At 37.9% G+C, this 20,049-nt stretch overlaps 1 pseudogene; it reads left to right on the plus strand.

Moving 5' to 3' along the window:
* Positions 1-16,117: 16,117 nt before the first annotated feature.
* LOC128596230 (E3 ubiquitin-protein ligase RNF138-like) lies at positions 16,118-16,863 on the plus strand (annotated as a pseudogene).
* Positions 16,864-20,049: the final 3,186 nt, after the last annotated feature.

Here is a 20,049-nt window from a genome sequence, read left to right on the forward strand (position 1 = left end):
AATTTAGTAGGTGTCCTGGTGGACTTGAGCCTCACCAAGAGAGAAGGTTGAAGAACGTACATCAACACCGCTGAGGCAAGCTGTGATCACAAGGACGCAAACAAAAGGTACAAAATCCACCACCAGGCGGACGGGAGTCCCCCTCCCCCATGAGACCAGCTCAAGAGCCCCACAATTGAACAAGCGGGCAGAAATTAAAGGCCCTCCCACTACCCTCCAGGGAGAGACCTTCTAAAAACTGGACCTACCTCCCCTACTGGGGTGCCGTGGCGTTCTCCTGCCGGACATAGGGCTGAATAAAACTTTGGGAATCCTTTGCCGGCAACCCTGAATCCCCGGGGCTCCCCTCCCACCCACTGAGGTCTGGAGGCCTGTCCCCCAGGACTTCGGATCCTTGGGTGATTTCTCAAGGGGAGTGGACAGTCCCCAAGTTGCGACTGGTCAGCATTGACTCTGAGGCGTGCGAGTGAGGAGAGGGGAGTCACGCCTTGGCGGCACTTCCCTGTGGTGCAGTGCACCAACCATCCCCGGGCAACATTACGGGGCACAAGACTGAAGAAGACTCTAGCTTCCCCGCTGAGAGCTGAGAGCCCCTACTCTCACCCGGGGTCTGAGGTCCTATCCCCCCGGAGTTCAGATCCTTGGGTGATTTCTCAAGGGGAGTGCACAGTGCCTGAGCTGCGTCAGGTCAGCGCTGACTCTGGGACACGTGAGCGAGGAGAGGGGACTCTGCTGAGGGGAAATCAAACCTTGGTGGCACTTCCCTGCGGTGCAGTGCAGGAGCCCTCCCCGGGTGGTAGTGTTGCATAAAACTGAATGAAACTCTAGCTTCCCCCCCCTACTCCCAATCGGGGTCTGGGGCCCATCCCCCAACAGTTCTGATTCTTGGGGGATCTCTTGAGGTGTGTGGACCCAACACAAACTGCGGCCGCTCAGTGCTGACTCTGGGGCGCGGGACAGAGGAGAAAAGGGTCGCCTGAGTGCCCACACCAGAGCACCAGTTCCCTGGAGGTAGATCAACAGCCGTTTTTTCTTTAACGGCAGAACGCTCACTTCTGGATATTCTGAGGCCACACCCCCTGTCTCCCTGGGCAACCAGAGGAGGCCACCGGTGAGCGGGGGATTTCCTGACACGGCTCACAAACCCGGGAAACTTCCAGGGCGGGGCCAACCCAGAGAGGTGTTTGAAGGCAAATCTCCAGCAGCAAAGACGTTTGAACTCAAAACAGCCCGTCTTCTGTAGGCGATTTCGACAGGAACAGAGACAGAACCCCGCAAAGTTGTCTGTTCTGTTCTGTTCTGTTCTGTTAGCAGCATCCATCAGGGACGGGGCTAAGCCTGAGTGAACACCTCCTTCCCATCACCTGCATCAAACACACAAAGATGTCAGGCCCCATCTCCTCCTGCTAGATAGCGGCAGTCTGCGGGGGCCTGGCAGACTTCCTTGTGATTCAGGCAGGTGCAAACCCCTGGAGTGTCTGTTCACTGCAGGCAACTGGGTTAGCCATCTGCAGAGATACCAGTGACTGGGTCCGACGGAGGGGCAAAGTGGGGAAGGAGACATCAACCTTCCTAGACTGCTCTGTTTGCTGGGTGGCTCCTCCTGACTCCACGCTGCACTGGGGTGAGCCGTGTCAGAGGAGTCACCAGGCCCCTGTGATCCAGTTCCCAGAGACCTCTTGAACTCTCCCACCCAAGACAAGTGCCGATTGAGACAGTGGATTTGGACCTTTTGAACTGGGCTAATAGACTGAGGACTTTTCAGGCGGTGCCCTGGGTGTGCAATTGTAGGAAGGTTTGATTCTCCTTTTCCAACTGGGGCCAGAGGGGGGCAGGCGGGGTGACTTAATTGCTGATTTTTCCACACAGCTGAGACTTCCAGCCAGAGTAGAAGTTGCAATAGGATCGAACAGAAACCAGCTGAAAGCAAGACAGAACCACTTTGCTCCACCACAACAGACAGGGCCCCAGTTTCTCAGGCCACAACACTGTACGGGCCCTTGATAAAACCCCAGGGGAAAAACCAAAGGGAGTAAAATGATCATGGGGCGGAATCAGTGGAAAAACTCTGGTAACATGAATAACCAGAATAGATCAACCCCCCCAAGAAAAGATACGGCAGATATGATTGAAGATCCCATTCATAAACAACTGGCTGAAATGTCAGAAATCGAATTCAGAATTTGGATTGCAGACAAGATTAATAAAATGGAATTAAGAATTCGAGGAGAAATTCAAAATTTGTCTCAAGAAATTAACGAATTTAAAGACAAAACCACCAAAGACTTAAACACACTGAAGCAAGAACTTACAGCCCTCAAAGATATGAAAAATACAGTAGAATCCCTAACAGAATGCAGCAAGCAGAAGAAAGGATTTCTGACATTGAAGATAAAGTCTTCGAACGCTCCCAATCTCTCAAAGAGGAAGAGAAATGGAGAGCAAAAACGGATCACTCACTCAGAGAACTCTCAGATAATTCAAAAAAAAGCAACATAAGGATTATAGGAATTTCTGAGAATGATGAAGTCGCCTCCAAGGGCACAGAGGCCCTTCTGCATGAAATTATGAAAGAAAATTTTCCAGACATGCCTAGAGAATCTGAAATTCAGATAGCAGACAGCTTCAGAACCCCAGCACGATTCAACCCCAATAAGTCATCCCCCAGACATATCATAATTAGCTTCACTAAAGTTAACATGAAAGAGAAGATTCTCAAAGCAGCCCGCGAAAGAAAACTATAACGTACAAAGGTAAGAATATTAGAATAAATGCAGATCTCTCTGCTGAAACTTTTCAAGCCAGAAGAGGCTGGTCATCAACTTTTAATCTCCTAAAGCAAAAAAACTTTCAACCCAGGATCTTGTATCCAGCTAAACTGAGTTTCATCTATGATGGAGAAATTAAATACTTCAATGACATTCATATGTTGAAAAAATTTGCCATAAGTAAACCAGCTCTTCAGGATGTTCTCAGACCTATCCTCCACAATGACCAACCCAATCCTATACCACAAAAGTAAACTCACTCAGAAACTTCGGATCAAACTCCAACTTCCACACTGGCGAAAGGATTAAAAATGTCCACTGGACCTTTGAAAAACTCGATACCCAAAATTCCACCAGACTTATCAATACTCTCCATCAATGTGAATGGCTTAAACTGTCCTCTAAAGAGATATAGGTTAGCTGACTGGATACAAAAACTCAAGCCAGATATTTGTTGCATACAAGAGTCACATCTCAACTTAAAAGACAAATACAGACTCAGGGTGAATGGATGGTCATCCATATTTCAGGCAAATGGTAATCAGAAAAAAGCAGGTGTTGCAATTTTATTTGCAGATACAGTAGGCTTTAAACCATCAAAAGTAAGGAAGGACAAGAATGGTCACTTCATATTTGTTAAGGGTAATACTCAATATGATGAGATCTCAATTATTAATATCTATGCACCCAACCAGAATGCACCTCAATTTATAAGAGAAACTCTAACAGCCATGAGCAACTTGATTTCCTCCAGCTCCATAATTATTGGAGATTTCAACACTCCCTTGGCAGTGTTGGATCGATCCTCCAGAAAGAAGCTGAGCAAAGAAATCTTAGATTTAAACCTAACCATCCAATATTTAGATTTAGCAGACATCTACAGAACATTTCATCCCAACAAAACTGAATACACGTACTTCTCATCAGCCCACGGAACTTACTCCAAAATTGACCACATTTTAGGTCACAAGTCTAACCTCAGTAAATTTAAAGGAATAGAAATTATTCCATGCATCTTCTCGGACCATCATGGAATAAAACTTGAATTGAGTAACAACAGGAATCTGCATACCCATACAAAAACATGGAAGTTAAATAACCTTATGCTGAATGATAGCTGGGTCAGAGATGAGATTAAGAAAGAAATCGCCAATTTTTTGGAACAAAACGACAATGAAGACACAAACTATCAGAACCTCTGGGACACTGCAAAGGCAGTTCTAAGAGGGAAATTTATAGCACTGCAAGCCTTCCTCAAGAGAACGGAAAGAGAGGAAGTTAACAACGTAATAGGACATCTCACGCAACTGGAAAAGGAAGAACATTCCAACCCCAAACCCAGTAGAAGAAAAGAAATAACCAAAATTAGAGCAGAATTAAATGAAATTGAAAACAAAGGAATAATACAACAGATCAATAAATCAAAAAGCTGGTTTTTTGAAAAGGTCAATAAAATAGATAAACCTCTGGCCAACCTAATCAGGAAAAAGAGTGTAAAATCTCTAATATCATCAATCAGAAACAACAAAGATGAAATAACCACAGACTCATCAGAAATCCAAAGAATCCTTAATGAATATTACAAGAAACTTTATTCTCAGAAATATGAAAATCTGAAGGAAATAGACCGATACTTGGAAGCACGCCACCTTCCAAGACTTAACCAGAATCAAGTGGAAATGTTGAACAGACCCATATCAAGTTCAGAAATAGCATCAACTATACAAAACCTCCCTAAAGAGAAAAGCCCGGGACCAGATGGTTTCATGTCAGAATTCTACCAAACCTTTAAAGAGGAATTAGTACCTATATTACTCAACCTGTTCCAAAATGTAGAAAAAGAAGGAAGACTACCCAACACATTCTATGAAGCAAACATCACCCTGATCCCCAAACCAGGAAAAGACCCAACAAGAAAAGAAAATTATAGACCAATATCACTAATGAATATAGATGCAAAAATATTCAACAAGATCCTAACAAACAGAATCCAGCAACACATCAAACAAATTATACATCATGACCAAGTTGGTTTTATCCCAGGGTCTCAAGGCTGGTTCAATATACGTAAATCTATAAATGTAATTCAGCACATAAACAAATTAAAAAACAAAGACCATATGATTCTCTCAATTGATGCAGAAAAAGCTTTTGATAATATACAGCATCCCTTCATGATCAGAACACTCAAGAAAATTGGTCTAGAAGGGACTTTTCTTAAACTGATAGAGGCTATCTACAGCAAACCCACAGCCAATATCATATTGAATGGAGTTAAATTGGAATCATTTCCACTCAGATGAGGAACCATACAAGGCTGCCCATTGTCTCCATTGCTTTTCAACATTGTAATGGAAGTTTTAGCCACCGCAATTAGGGAAGAAAAGGCGATCAAGGGTATCCATATAGGGTCAGAAGAGATCAAACTCTCGCTCTTCACAGATGATATGATTGTGTATCTGGAAAACACTAGGGACTCTACTACAAAACTCCTAGAAGTGATCAAGGAATACAGCAGCGTCTCAGGTTACAAAATCAACATTCATAAATCGGTAGCCTTTATATACACTAACAACAGTCAAATTGAAAAAGCAGTTAAGGACTCTATCCCATTCACAGTAGTGCCAAAGAAGATGAAATATTTGGGAATTTACCTAACAAAAGACGTGAAAGATCTCTATAAAGAGAACTATGAAACTCTAAGAAAAGAAATAGCTGAAAATGTTAACAAATGGAAAAACATACCATGCTCATGGCTGGGAAGAATCAACATTATCAAAATGTCCATACTACCCAAAGCAATATATAATTTCAACGCACTCCCTATTAAAGCTCCACTGTCATATTTTAAAGATCTTGAAAAAACATTACTTCGTTTTATATGGAATCAGAAAAAACCTCGAATAGCCAAGACATTACTCAGAAATAAAAACAAAACAGGAGGAATCACACTACCAGACCTCAGACTTTACTACAAATCGATAGTGATCAAAACAGCATGGTATTGGCACAAAAACAGAGAAGTAGATATCTGGAACAGAATAGAGAACCAAGAGATGAATCCAGCTACTTACCGCTATTTGATTTTTGACAAGCCAATTAAAAACATTCAGTGGGGAAAAGATTCCCTATTTAACAAATGGTGCTGGGTGAACTGGCTGGCAACCTGCAGAAGACTGAAATTGGACCCACACCTTTCACCATTAACTAAGATAGACTCTCATTGGATTAAAGATTTAAACTTAAAACATGAAACTATAAAAATACTAGAGGAGAATGCAGGGAAACTCTTGAAGAAATTGGTCTGGGTGAGTATTTCATGAGGAGAACCCCCCGGGCAATTGAAGCAGCTTCAAAAATACACTACTGGGACTTGATCAAACTAAAAAGCTTCTGCACAGCTAAGAACACAGTAAGCAGAGCAAGCAGACAGCCCTCAGAATGGGAGAAGATATTTGCAGGGTATAACTCTGACAAAGGTTTAATAACCAGAATCCACAGAGAACTCAAACGCATCAGCAAGAAAAAAACAAGGGATCCCATCGCAGGCTGGGCAAGGGATTTGAAGAGAAACTTCTCTGAAGAAGACAGGCGCACGGCCTTCAGACATATGAAAAAATGCTCATCATCTTTAATCATCAGAGAAATGCAAATCAAAACTACTTTGAGGTATCATCTAACTCCAATGAGACTAGCCTATATCACAAAATCTCAAGACCAGAGATGTTGGCGTGGATGCGGAGAAAAGGGAACACTTCTGCACTGCTGGTGGGAATGCAAATTAATACATTCCTTTTGGAAAGATATATGGAGAACACTCAGAGATCTAAAAATAGATCTGCCATTCAATCCTGTAATTCCTCTGCTGGGCATATACCCAGAAGACCAAAAATCACAACATAACAAAGATATTTGTACCAGAATGTTTATTGCAGCCCAATTCATAATAGCTAAGTCATGGAAAAAGCCCAAGTGCCCATCGATCCACGAATGGATTAATAAATTGTGGTATATGTATACCATGGAATACTATGCAGCCTTAAAGAAAGATGGAGACTTTACCTCTTTCATGTTTACATGGATGGAGCTGGAACATATTCTTCTTAGTAAAGTATCCCAAGAATGGAAGAAAAAGTACCCAATGTACACAGCCCTACTATGAAACTAATTTGGGACTCTCACATGAAAGCTATAACCCAGCTACAACTTAACAATAGGGGGAAGTGGGAAGGGGGGGGTGGGTAGAGGGAGGGGGATCGGTGGGATCACACCTGTGGTGCATCTTACAGGGGTATTTGCGAAACTTGGTAAATGTAGAATGTAAATGTTTTGGCACAGTAACTGAGATAACGCCAGAAAGTCTATGTTAACCACTGTGCTAAAAATGTGTCAAATGGTTTATGAAGCGAGTGTATGATGCCCCATGTTCATATCAATGTATACAGTTATGATTTAATAAAAAAATAAAAATAAAAATAAAAGAAAAAAAAGAAAAAAATAGTCAGCATGGTGGCATGTACCTTGGTCCCAACTACTAAGGAGACTGAGGCTGGAAGATTGCTCAAGCCCAGGAGTTTGAGGTTGCCATGAACTAGGCTAATGCCACTGCACTCTTGCCTTGGAAATAGAGTAAGACTCTGCTTCAAAAAGAAATAAAATAAATAACATATAAATTATTCTTATGGTAAAAAGTAAGTGTAACATTGTCTTGTGGAATTTATAATGTACTTAGATGTGATTTACGTGACAACTATAATTTTAAGGGTGATAGAATGAAAGGTTAATGGACCTATGCATTATAATATTTTTTCTTTTTACTAATATAGCATGATGAAAATTTAGAAGGGGTAGAACAAACCCTTTTCTGAAAAGCACTGTAGAACTCCAAACAAATAAATGTTCTAAAACAGAAATTAAGATATTGAAATAACCTAAAATAAGGTAGAATAAGGGTGGGGTGAAGAAAGAGAGGTTAAAAATATATCAAGGATAGCTTAAGAACTGTGCCTCAACCACGATCTGCACTTGCCCCCACCTCCGTAAGAGCTGTACTGGCAGACCTCCTTAAGAACTGCACTGCGACCACAATAGGCACCCACCCAGACCTCAGTTAGAGCCGCAACCCCCGACCCATGATCCACGCCCACTGGACCTCCACATGCACTGACCAGGAACTCCGGAAGCGGCACAACCTCACGTCCTCCCTCCTGTACCCTCCCTGCCTCCACACTGGCCTGCTCGTCTGGCCAGGGACTCTGGTAGCTGCATTTCCTCTGGACCCCTCCCTGCCTCTGCACGGAGCCCTTCTCCTGGCAGAGACTGCTACAGCCTTGGGCTCTCTGTGCCAAAGTCACCGGGCACCAGGCACTCCCAGAACCGTCTGCACCACCTCCCACCCTGTTGCTGGATTCGGGTGCGTCACACTCCAGAGCTGCTTCAACAATGAGAACTCCCTGGCTGGGGCAGCTCCAGAAGAACTACACAGGGTCACTCCCTACAAAGATCCAGCAACAATAGAGTGATCCCGCTGGGGTCTAATCGTAGAGAGACACCTCTGCAACTCTGAGGACAGCCACAGGCAATGGTGAAGAACAATGATGAGGTGAAATCAACAGAAAAACTCTGAAAATATGAATAATCAGAGTAGATCAACTCCCCCAAGGATCAATGGGGCAGACACAGCACAAGATCCCATGCACAAACAAATACCTGAGATGTCAGAAATCGGATTCAGAATCTGGAGAGCAAATAAGATCGAAATAGAATTCTAAACAGTAACCTGAAAGATATCTCAAGAATTCAATGAATTCAAAGACCAAATGACCAAATATTTTGACACATTGAGACAAGAAGTTGCAGCCCTCAAAGATCTGAAAAACACAGTAGAATCCCTCAGTAACAGGATGGACCAAGCAGAAGAAAGGATTTCTGACATTGAAGACAAAGCTTTCGAACGCTCCCAAACTCTCAAAGAGGAAGAGAAATAGAGGGCAAAAACAGATCACTCCCTAAGAGAGCTCTGGGATAATTCGAAGAAAACCAATATTCATCTTAGAGGGATCCCCAAAAGCGATGAAGTGGCTTCACAAGGCACAGAGTCTCTTCTCCATGAAATTATGAAGAACTTTCCAGAAATGCCAAGAGATTCTGAAATTCAGATATCAGTTTCAGAAATCCAGCACAACTTAACCCAAATAAGACATCCCTCAGACACATCATAATCAGTTTCAACTAAGATTAATATGAAGGAGAAACTTCTGAAAGCAGCCAGATGAAAGAAAACAATCAGCTATAAGGGGAAGAATATTAGAATAACTGCAGATCTTTCTGCTGAAACCTTTTAAGCTAGAAGAGGATGGTCATTGACTTTTAATTTCCTAAAACAAAATAACTTTCAACCCAGGATTCTGTACCCAGCTAAACTGAGTTTCATTTATGATGGAGAAATTAAATACTTTAACAACATTAACATGTTGAAGAAATTTGCCATAACTAAACCAGCTCTCCAGGATATTCTCAGACCTATCCTTCATAAAGACCAATGTAACCCTCCACCACAAAAGTAAACCCACCCAGAAATTTTTGATCAAATTCCAACTTCCACAGTCGCAAAAGAATTAAACATGTCCACCGGACTCTCAAAAGGCTTATCAATATTCTCAATTAATGTAAATGGTTTAAATTGTCTTCTAAAGAGGCACAGGTTGGTTGGCTGACTGGATACAAAAACTCAAGCCAGATATCTGCTGTATACAAGAATTGCACCTTACATTATGAGACAAATATAGACTCAATGTGAAGAAATGGTTACCTACACTCCAGGCAAATGGAAAGCAGCAAAAAGCAGGTGTTGCAATCCTATTCGCAGAAACAATAGGCTTTAAACCAACCAAAATAAGGAAGGATAAGGATGGACACTTCATATTTGTTAAAGGTAATAATATCATCTTACCTCACAGCAACCCCAAACTCTTCCGTTCAAGTGATCTTGCCTTAACCCCCCAGATAGCTGGGACTAAACCTGTCACAATATCTGGCTGTATTTTGTTCTAGTTTTATCGCTATTGTTTAGCAGGCCTGAGCCAGGTTCAAAGCCGCCAGCCCCAGTGTATGTGAGCGGCAGGTGCCACACCACTTTTAACCTTTTTTTGTTTATATTTATGATATGTCTTTTGTAGGCTTGAGCCTGTAGCTCAGTGGTTAGGGCCGAGGCCACATACACCAGGGCTGGAAGGTTCGAACCCAGCCTGGGCCTGCTAAACAATAGCGATAAAACTAGAACAAAATACAGCCAGATATTGTGACAGGTTTAGTCCCAGCTATCTGGGGGGTTAAGGCAAGATCACTTGAACGGAAGAGTTTGGGGTTGCTGTGAGGTAAGATGTCTATCGAGGGCAACAAAGTGAGACTCTGTCCCAAAAAAAAAAAAAAACATTAAACATATACGAAAAGAAAAAGATTTATCATGTAATGAGTAGCCATAATAATACTGTAATGGTTGTAATAATATTAAATAAAATAGATCTCAAGAGTATTACCAAAAATAGTAAAGACTATTTCATAAAAATGAAAGGATTAATACATCAGAAGACACAGCAATTGCAAATGTGTGTGCATAATAACAAATAAAATAAAATAATTGAAATTGACAAGATTAAAAGGATAAATAGATAATTCCACAGATTGACAGAATTTAACACCTCTTTTTCAGAAAATTATAGAAAAACTAGACAAAAACAAGTAAATACATAGAACAGAAAAACTAGGCATATCATTCATTTTTGCCTAATTTGTATTCATAGACCTTTATATCAAACAATGCCTCAATATACATTATTTTTGAATATACTGGTAAATTCACCAAGTTAGATCATATGTTAGCCCACAATGCCAAGTTTTAATAGATTTTAAAAGATTATTAGTGTGTTCTTTGACTACTGAAAGATTGTTAGATATCAATAACGATACTATAGCTAGAATAATTACAAATTGGATACAAACTTCTCAATAATCTATGAGTCAAATAAGAATCATAGAAAGATTTAAAAATATTTGAAACCAAATGATAATGAAAATGCAACATATAAATAAATTTGTAGGATACAGCTAAAGCAGTATCTAGAGTGATATTTATTATTTTAAATGTTTATATTAGAAAAAAGGAAAGAAATGACTACGTTAATGACTTTAAGAAGCTAGAAAAACCACAGCAAACTAAACCTAAAGCAAGTAGAGGAAAGGAAATAAAACTAAGTGCAAAAATCAATGAAATAAAGAATAAGGAATAAATAGAATTAATAAAGCCAAAAGCAGATTCTTTGTTTTAAAAAAAATAAATTCCTAAATCTTTAGCTGGAATGAGTTGAAAATGGTGATAAAAATGGGAAGAAGACAAAAATCACCAATATCAGTAATAAAAAGGGGTTCTAAAGACAGTTACTACAGATGTTAAAAAGAGAAAAACTGTGAGTTATTTTATGTCAAAATAATTGACAAATTAAATTAAATAAATATACTCCCTTTAAAACTAGTAAAGCACAATCAAGAATAAAAAGATAACCTGATAGCTATGAAAGAAATGGTATTGCTTGCTTTAAAAACAAACAAACAAACCTTCAGGCCAAGATGTTCCTACTGGTAAATTTCACCAAACTTCTAAGGAAGAAAAAAAATTCCACACAAACTCCTCCAGAATATAGGAGGAAAGAATAACATTATCTTGATACCAAAACCACATAAGTTATTAAAACTTAAGAAAAAACTATAAATACATATGCTTCCTCAATATCGATGCAAAAATTTATAACAAATTTTAGCAAATCAAATCTGGCAATATTAGACATCAAAGGTATAAGTGGAGTTTATCCCAGTAGAGCAAGTTTGGCTTAATATTTAAAAAGAAACCAATGCAATTTGCCACATTAACAGAATCAGAAAAGAATTCATATGATCATCTTAAACTCTGAAGAAAAAAGCAACTGACAGAATTCCATATCCATTCATGACCAAAAAATCTCAGCAAACTATGAGTAAAAAGGAACTTCTATATTGTAAAGACTATCTAGGGAAAAAAATCTACATTTCATTTAATAATAAAATAAGAAATTGTTTCCCCTTAAGATTGGGAAGAAGGCAATGACGTCTGCTGTTACCAGTTCTATTCAACATTGATGATCTAGCAATTATAATTAATTATGAAAAATACAAAAGCATAATGATCAAAAAGAAAGAAGTAAACCTGCAGATGGAATGATTATCTGTAGAAAAATCCTCAAAATGACATACTCACACACACGCATACAAAACTTCTAGAACTAATCAGTGACTGTAGAGAGATCTCATTATAAAATTTTAAAATTTTAAATCAAAAATAAAAATGAGTACTAATTGTATTTTATATTTCAGCAGCAAACAATTGGAACATAATTTTTTAATTGTGTTTAAATTGCACAAAAAAAACTCTATTATCCTTACGAATAAATTAAATAAGTCAAACAGAAGAAAATATTGCTGAGCGAAATTAACAGTTTTAAACAAATGGACAGATATATAACATTGATGGATTAGAAGACAATATATTTAGGATGCCTCTCTCTAAATTTATCTATAGTTTTAACATAATGCCAACACAAATTCCAGCAGGATTTATTTTTTGTAAAAATTATAATTTGCATACATTTCATATGGAAGTTAAAATGACTTAGAATATAAAAGCAAACTTCTAATATGGGAATTACAGTAGAACCACTATAAGTAGTCCACCCAAGGGACTGTAACAAACTGGTCAACATACAGAGGTGGTTGACAGAAGGAACTTCCACTGAGTACATGTAATACATGTGCAGTCTATGAAAATTAAGTCTTCTTAAGGAGGTGGTCAATGTAGGGAGGTGGTCAACTATGGCGGTTCTACTATGTTATCATTATTTTTCTTTGTCAGATTAATTCTAATCTAAATGTATCTAAGATCACACTGATAGATACCACTTCATCTGATTTCATGATCTGATGATTCTTCACTATATATTTGCCTTCCTACAAAGCTTACCCCCAACAGAATTATCTACAAGTAATACAATGGATTGGGCAAAAATTACACATGTTTCTCAATACTTGGCAAATCATGCCACCTCCATATCTGGTTATGATTTTTAATCTAGATTTGCCTAGATTTTTTTAGGTCCCTAAGTAAGCCAAAATTGACAAATTCTTTTAAAATAGGCATTGCATAATGAGAATGTCCATGAAGTAAGACATGCAAAAACATGTACAAAGCCTGAATAGGAAATTGGACTCAGGAATCTATTCCCTAATAGAAGGCCATAGTAGAGAAACAATCTTTCCTCAGCAAATCCTCTGGCTAGCAAATTAAGATTAATTACAATAAATTATTTTTTAAGGAATGTACTTCAAAAGAAGAAAACTAATATACCTATTCTAAAAGAGCTGATTCAGTTCAGGCTAAGAAATACCTTTTCTTTTTTACTCCTTATTTAATATTTCATCACCAATAAACAACAAAGTGGATAAGAGATTAAAAATTATTCCTGTGGAAAAGCTGTCCTCCACTCTGTCCACCTAACTTAGTATTTCCAAAGGCAAAAGGAATATTTAAATACCAATCATTATTAGAGCTATGGTTCAAAGTTTTCTAACAACCTTGTTTTTTGGTAAACATCAACTTTGGCTATCTGTCTCCTTGCTAAGAAAAAAAAATACATATAAAATTTTTTTAAATCAAGCTTTAAAATATTCTAAAACATAAGGAAAAATAACACAGCACAAGAGAACAGCATCCTACTTTATTGAATGCCTGTTCTCTGTTCACTGTTTCATCCTCTTTATTGATCTCGATGACACACAAAGGCATCTCACAGTACTGGTACTAAAAAGACAATGAACTTGCTTTGCCAGACTTTAATTTCAGTCAGAACACTGACATGGACCCTAGGCTCAGCCAATCAGATACCCCCACCCTAAACAATGTCTAGTAATGCAAAAAGCAGAACAGTAAAGAATCCAAAACAAATAGAACAAAATCAAAATAGGAAAAATAACAAAAATAAAGAGGAGGGAGAACTTTTCATCATTAAAGAAAAAATTATATCAACTAAATGAAAGGATTTAAAAGTTATAGTCAGGTTGGGTACAGTATCTCACACCTGTAATCCTAGCATTCCGGGAGGTCAAGGCAGATGGATTGCCTGAGATCAGAGTTCAGGACTGGCCTGAGCAAAAATAAGATCCCCCATATCTACTAAAAATAGAAAAAACAGCTGAACATTGTAGCAAGTGTCTGTAGTCTCAGCTAGTCAGGAGGCTGAAGCAAGAGGATCACTTGAGCCTGAGAGTTTGAGATGCTGTGAACTATGATTCCACAGCACTCTATCCAGGACAACAAAGTGAGACCTGGTCTCAAAAATAAAAATAAAAATAAATAAAAGTTCTAGTCAACACTTACTAAAAAGAACAGCAAGAAAGAACAATTATTAAACACACATGTAAAAATAGTCCCAGCTACTCGGGAGGCTGAGGCAAGAGAATCGCTTAAGCCCAGGAGTTGGAGGTTGCTGTGAGCTGTGTGATGCCACGGCACTCTACCAAGGGCCATAAAGTGAGACTCTGTCTCTACAAAAAAAAAAAATATATATATATACATACATTTTATATATTTATATAAAAAATATATTTTTTTTGAGTAATTAAAAACTCAGGGTCGAAGACTACTCCTTAAAACTAAACACCAAAAAACAATGAAGCAAAGTCTCCACATTTTTTTTTAAAGGAAAAACATGGCAATTATGATAGCTAATTTTATGTCATCTTGACTTGGCTAAAGGATACCCAGATAGCTGGATGTGGCTGTGAGGGAATTTCCAAAAGGGATTTGCATATGAATCATTGGACTGGGCAAAGAAGATCCACCCTCACTGATTTGGGCAGACATCCTTCCATCTAATGAGGTCCCAGGTACAAAAAAGTGAAAAAAGGGTGAATTTTCTCTCTTTTTTTGAGCTGGGACATCTGTCTTCCAATACCCTTGGACATTGGAGCTCCAGATTCTTGGGCATCTGAATTCAGACTAAATTACACTGTTGACTTTTCTAGTTCTCCAGCTTGCAGATACCAGATGGTGGACATTTCAGCATTCATGAACATGTGAGCCAATTCCCACAATAATATATAAATACAATAAATAATTATACATATTTATGTATATATAATTTATGTATGTATAAATAATGATGAATATGTCACAGTTACTAAAACAATGATTCAATCATGGAAATCAAGAAGACATTCTCTAACCAGAAAAGGACTTATAAAAATTATGACGCAGGAGCACTTCTCAGAAAAACTACCTGAAGATAGTTTCTAAGTGATGAAGAGTTAAGTCAAAATAAATCAAGAATGAGACTTTCATAGTATTAAAAAGTAAAAACAGGCTTAACATAAAATCAGTAAACAGAGAACTCAGGATAAGTAAGTATTGTAAATATGGCTAGAAAAGAAAAAATTTTGAAAGAAAAATAAATACAAAACAGCATGATACTGGCACAAAAGCAGAGAAGTAGATGTCTGGAACAGAATAGAGAACCAAGAGATGGATCCAGCTACTTACCGTTATTTGATCTTTGACAAGCCAATTAAAAACATTCAGTGGGGAAAAGATTCCCTTTTTAACAAATGGTGCTGGGTAAACTGGCTGGCAACCTGTAGAAGATTGAAACTGGACCCACACCTTTCACCATTAACTAAGATAGACTCTCACTGGATAAAAGATTTAAACTTAAGACATGAAACTATAAAAATACTTGAAGAAAGTGCAGGGAAAACTCTTGAAGGAATCGGCCTGGGTGAATATTTTATGAGGAGGACTCCCCAGGCAATTGAAGCAGTATCAAAAATACACTACTGGGACCTGATCAAACTGAAAAGCTTCTGTACAGCCAAGAACATAGTAAAGCAAGCAGACAGCCCTCAGCATGGGAGAAAATATTTGCAGGTTATACCTCCGATAAAGGTCTAATAACCAGAATCCACAGAGAACTCAAACGTATTAGCAAGAAAAGAACACGTGACCCCATTTCAGGGTGGGTGAGGGACTTAAAGAGAAACTTCTCTAAAGAAGACCGATGCAAGATCTACAAACACATGAAAAAAAGCTCATCATCCTTAATCATCAGAGAAATGCAAATCAAAACTACTCTGAGATATCACCTAACCCCAGTAAGAGTAGCCCACATAACAAAATCCCAAAACCAGAGATGTTGGCGTGGATGTGGAGGAAAGGGCACAGGAGTTCTCTGCAGCCAAGTCCTACATCTAAGAAGATTTGTACTGCCTGAATGTTTTCTGGTAACTGCAGACACTATGCAAAACATAATAAATTCTATCTCATGAGACATCATTACAAATCTTATAAGAAGGATCAGAATGAATATGGGGTCGGGTGCAGTGGCTCACGCCTGTAATCCTGACACAGCAGGCCAAGATGGGTGGATTGCCTGAGCTCACAGGCTTGAGATCAGCCTGAGCCAGAGCAAGACCTCATCTCTAAAAAATAGCCGGGTGTTGTGGCAGGCACCTGTAGTCACAGTTACCCAGGAGGCTGAGACAAGGCTCACTTAAGCCCAGGAGTTTGAAGTTGCTGTGAGCTATGATGTTACAGCCCTCTACTGAGGGTGACAAAAAAAAAAAAAATGAATACGATGTTTCTTCTACCAATCTGAACTTTCAGATCACTCAAGATTCAGTACGGAACAGTAATTAGAGTGAAATATCCACATCTGATAATGCAGAAACTTACCAAAATAATACAAGTTTTTCTTGGCATCCCGTGTGTTGAGAATCAGATTTTCCCAGACATTTGGTAAACCAACGTTTGGATCATTGTAACAATAATCACCTATTTTAGGTAATTCCTGTGACATGTCCTATTTGTGTATCTCTTCCTTGGGGACATACTAGCCACATTACTAGAAATGTTAGTGAACTCAATCAAAAACACCAGTTGGATTTTGGAGAATGTGTAAATCTTCAACTAGATGAGGAAATCCAGTATCAAAGCATTGTTGAAGAATCCTCCAAGTAAACATCTGAAGGTTATAGACATGTCTGCATCTTAGTCCCTGAAAGTACTGTCTTTAAGAAAAAAACTATATGTATATTAATAAAAGTAATATAGTCTAAAAAATTGGTAGAAGTAACTGAAAATTTTGGAAAAGGAAAAAAGTGATGCCAAACCAATGGTAAAATAAAATATACCACAGAGCTACAATAATCCACACAATATAGTAATATTTTTAAAATCAGAGAATATGATAGAAATCACAGAACTAAAACTCTAGTGCATAAAAGAATTTAGGGAGGACGAATAATAGCCTCATAAATAAATAGGAAAGGATTTTTTTAAGAAATTAAAAATATTTAGAAAACTTGTCTGATAATTACATTATGCCTTATCCAGAAATAAAAGTCAGATGAATAAAAGAGCTAAATTAAAAAAAAAAAATCAGCTCAGGAAATATTCAAAAGAAAAATACATTTGAATACATATTTGCTTTGGGATTGAAGAAAATGTTAATGCTTTTCTTATAAAAGCAATGGAGGAAGTTTTAAGAAATGGGATAAAATTACCCACATACTAGTTAAAATCTTGAATATGTATATTTCTAAAACAAAAATAAAAGGCAAATGTAAAACAAAGAATAGAGTTTAATACCTTTAATAAGAGCCTTACAAATCAATGTAAAAATAATCATCCAAGAGAAACATGGACAAAAGGCACACACTATTAACAAAACAGGGAAACTAAGTCACTAACAAAAATATTAAAACATATTCATTATCACAAGGAGCCAAAGAAACATAAATTAAAAACAATAAACTTCTTTTTATCATAAACTTGGCTTTATTATCTCTTTCCTAGCACTATTGAAATCTATAATTTCTTGTTTACTTACTTGTTTATTGTCCATCTCTGCCAACTATACAGTAATCTCCTTGAAGGTAGGGGCATTGTCTTTCTTTTCTACAACCAAGTCCTTAGCACTTACCACAATGCTTGGAATGCAGGGTGCTCAGTAAATCTTTATTCAGTAAGTAAATTACAGACTTATCTTTTCTTTCTATCTCTGTATTAACACACACCTCATAGCATTAAATACCCAGCATGATTCTAATTATTGTTGATAACAAATATCAACACATTTTGTTCTCAGAACAGCCCATTGAAATATATTTTATCACCAATTTGTACACTGAAAGCCAAGGCACAGATTCATAAAATAATGAACCCAAAGTCATACATCTGGTAAATAATAAAACCAGGCTTTAAACCAAGGCAGTTTGATTCTTCTCTCTATGCTCTTAAGCAGTATACTTTCAATCCAAAATAATTCATCATATGTATCAATATAATTTTCTTCATCAATTTTATATGTAATCTGTGGTTATTTCAAGAAAACCTTAAAGATCACAAGTGGAAGGGGAGGGAAAGAAATGGGGAAGGAGTGGGAGGGACAGTAGGGGGACCACAACTATGGAGCACATTGCAAATACAAGTTGGTTCTATCATGAGTAGAACACAAATGTCCTAATGCTATAATTGGGTAAATGAGGTGAAAGCTATGCTGATCAATACGATGTAAGCACTCCAATTTGTACGAATAATCAACACACTGAAATTGGCATAAATGTATTTATGATCTATGTACAAAAGACTTAATTTTAAAAAAGTGACTCATACTGTTAGGTACAAACTAGTAATTTTAACAAATTTTTACAACGTATTTATAATTATCTGTTCACTTCAGTGATTTCATTGGTTAACACTCATGTTTATCTGTGTGCTCTTTTTTTATTTTTAATAAACATACTTTGAAACAGCATTGAATTTACAAAAAGAAATTGTGAAGGTTTACCTCATACCTAGTTTTCCCTATTATTAGCATCTTCTATTAGTATGCCCAATTTGATTAAATTGATTAACCAGTAGTGTATCATTAATTAAGTGTATGATTAAGTGTATCCATCCACGCTGTATTCAGATTTCCTTAGTTTTACCTACTGTCATTTTCCTGTTCTCAGACCCCATCCAGGACACCACATTACATGTAGTCATGGTGTCTCCTGAGGCAACTCTTGGCTGTGACAATTTCTCAGGTTTTCCTTATCTTTGAGGACTTTGACAGTTTTGAGGAGTACTGATCAGGTATTTTGTAAAAGGTCTCTCTGCTAGATTTTTCTGATACATAATTATACTTGGTTTATGGGTCCTGGGGAATAAATTTATTTTTAATGATTATAATCAAGACTGGCAAAGGTGCATTGATATGAGTGTCCTCATATATTGTGAGAGCAAAAATTGCCACACTTTTCCAAGAAATAATTTTAAGTAATAAGATTATCCCTAAAGCAACCATGTGATTCCATTTCTAAACCTCCTAAAAATATTTTCAGAGATGAGGTCAAGGATTGAGCTACCACTGTCTAATCACACATAAAAGGAAAGGGGTAAATACAGTTATACATGGCTAGGAAAAAAGTCTAGAAGTTCCTCAAAAGATTCACTGTGTTTCTCCTAGAGGTGAAATTAGTAGGGGAGAATTCATGAACTTTTTTTAAAGAAAGTCCTATAAATCTGTGTTTTAACTCTAACCACCCTTTGCAGGCCAGGGCTCAGGGTCTCAAACTCCCTGCCACAGTTTGTCACCTTCTCCCAGGTGAAGATCACATTAGAACTGTTTCCACCTTCCATCTGTGACCTGGATTCCAGGATCCTTATATTGTCATATTCGTGGCTTTTCTCCTCTTTGGTATGTTTTTCATTTTTGGCTTTATCCCCAGGAGAGTCAGGCTCACGACTCTCACCCTGACAATCCTCTCACTATTTGGTCACGCAGTACTGGTGTGTTCCCACCACTTTCCTTATGGTTATTTGTATGTTTGTCTACTGAATTTTTTGAGGGCCAGTTCAGATCTAATTCATCTTTGTTTTCACCTTCAGCACTCAATAAGTCTTCATTAAGTTTGCACTAAACACATTTTTAAGAGTAATTGTCCAATACAGTTAGGTTGATTTTGTTCACCATAACCCTGAACATGCCTCACTCACACACCTCTGGACGATTCCCCCTGCCTGGCCAGTTCATAGAGCCTTCCTTTATCAGACACATCTTTGCCAGTCCTTTGAGTTTCAGCTAATTCTGTGTTCTTTCACGAATTCTCCCCTAATTTCACCTCTACTTCTGATTTCCTAAGGCTCTATTTACATATT

The sequence above is a fragment of the Nycticebus coucang genome, chromosome 2 (assembly GCF_027406575.1).
Source record: "Nycticebus coucang isolate mNycCou1 chromosome 2, mNycCou1.pri, whole genome shotgun sequence".
Taxonomy (NCBI): domain Eukaryota; kingdom Metazoa; phylum Chordata; class Mammalia; order Primates; family Lorisidae; genus Nycticebus; species Nycticebus coucang.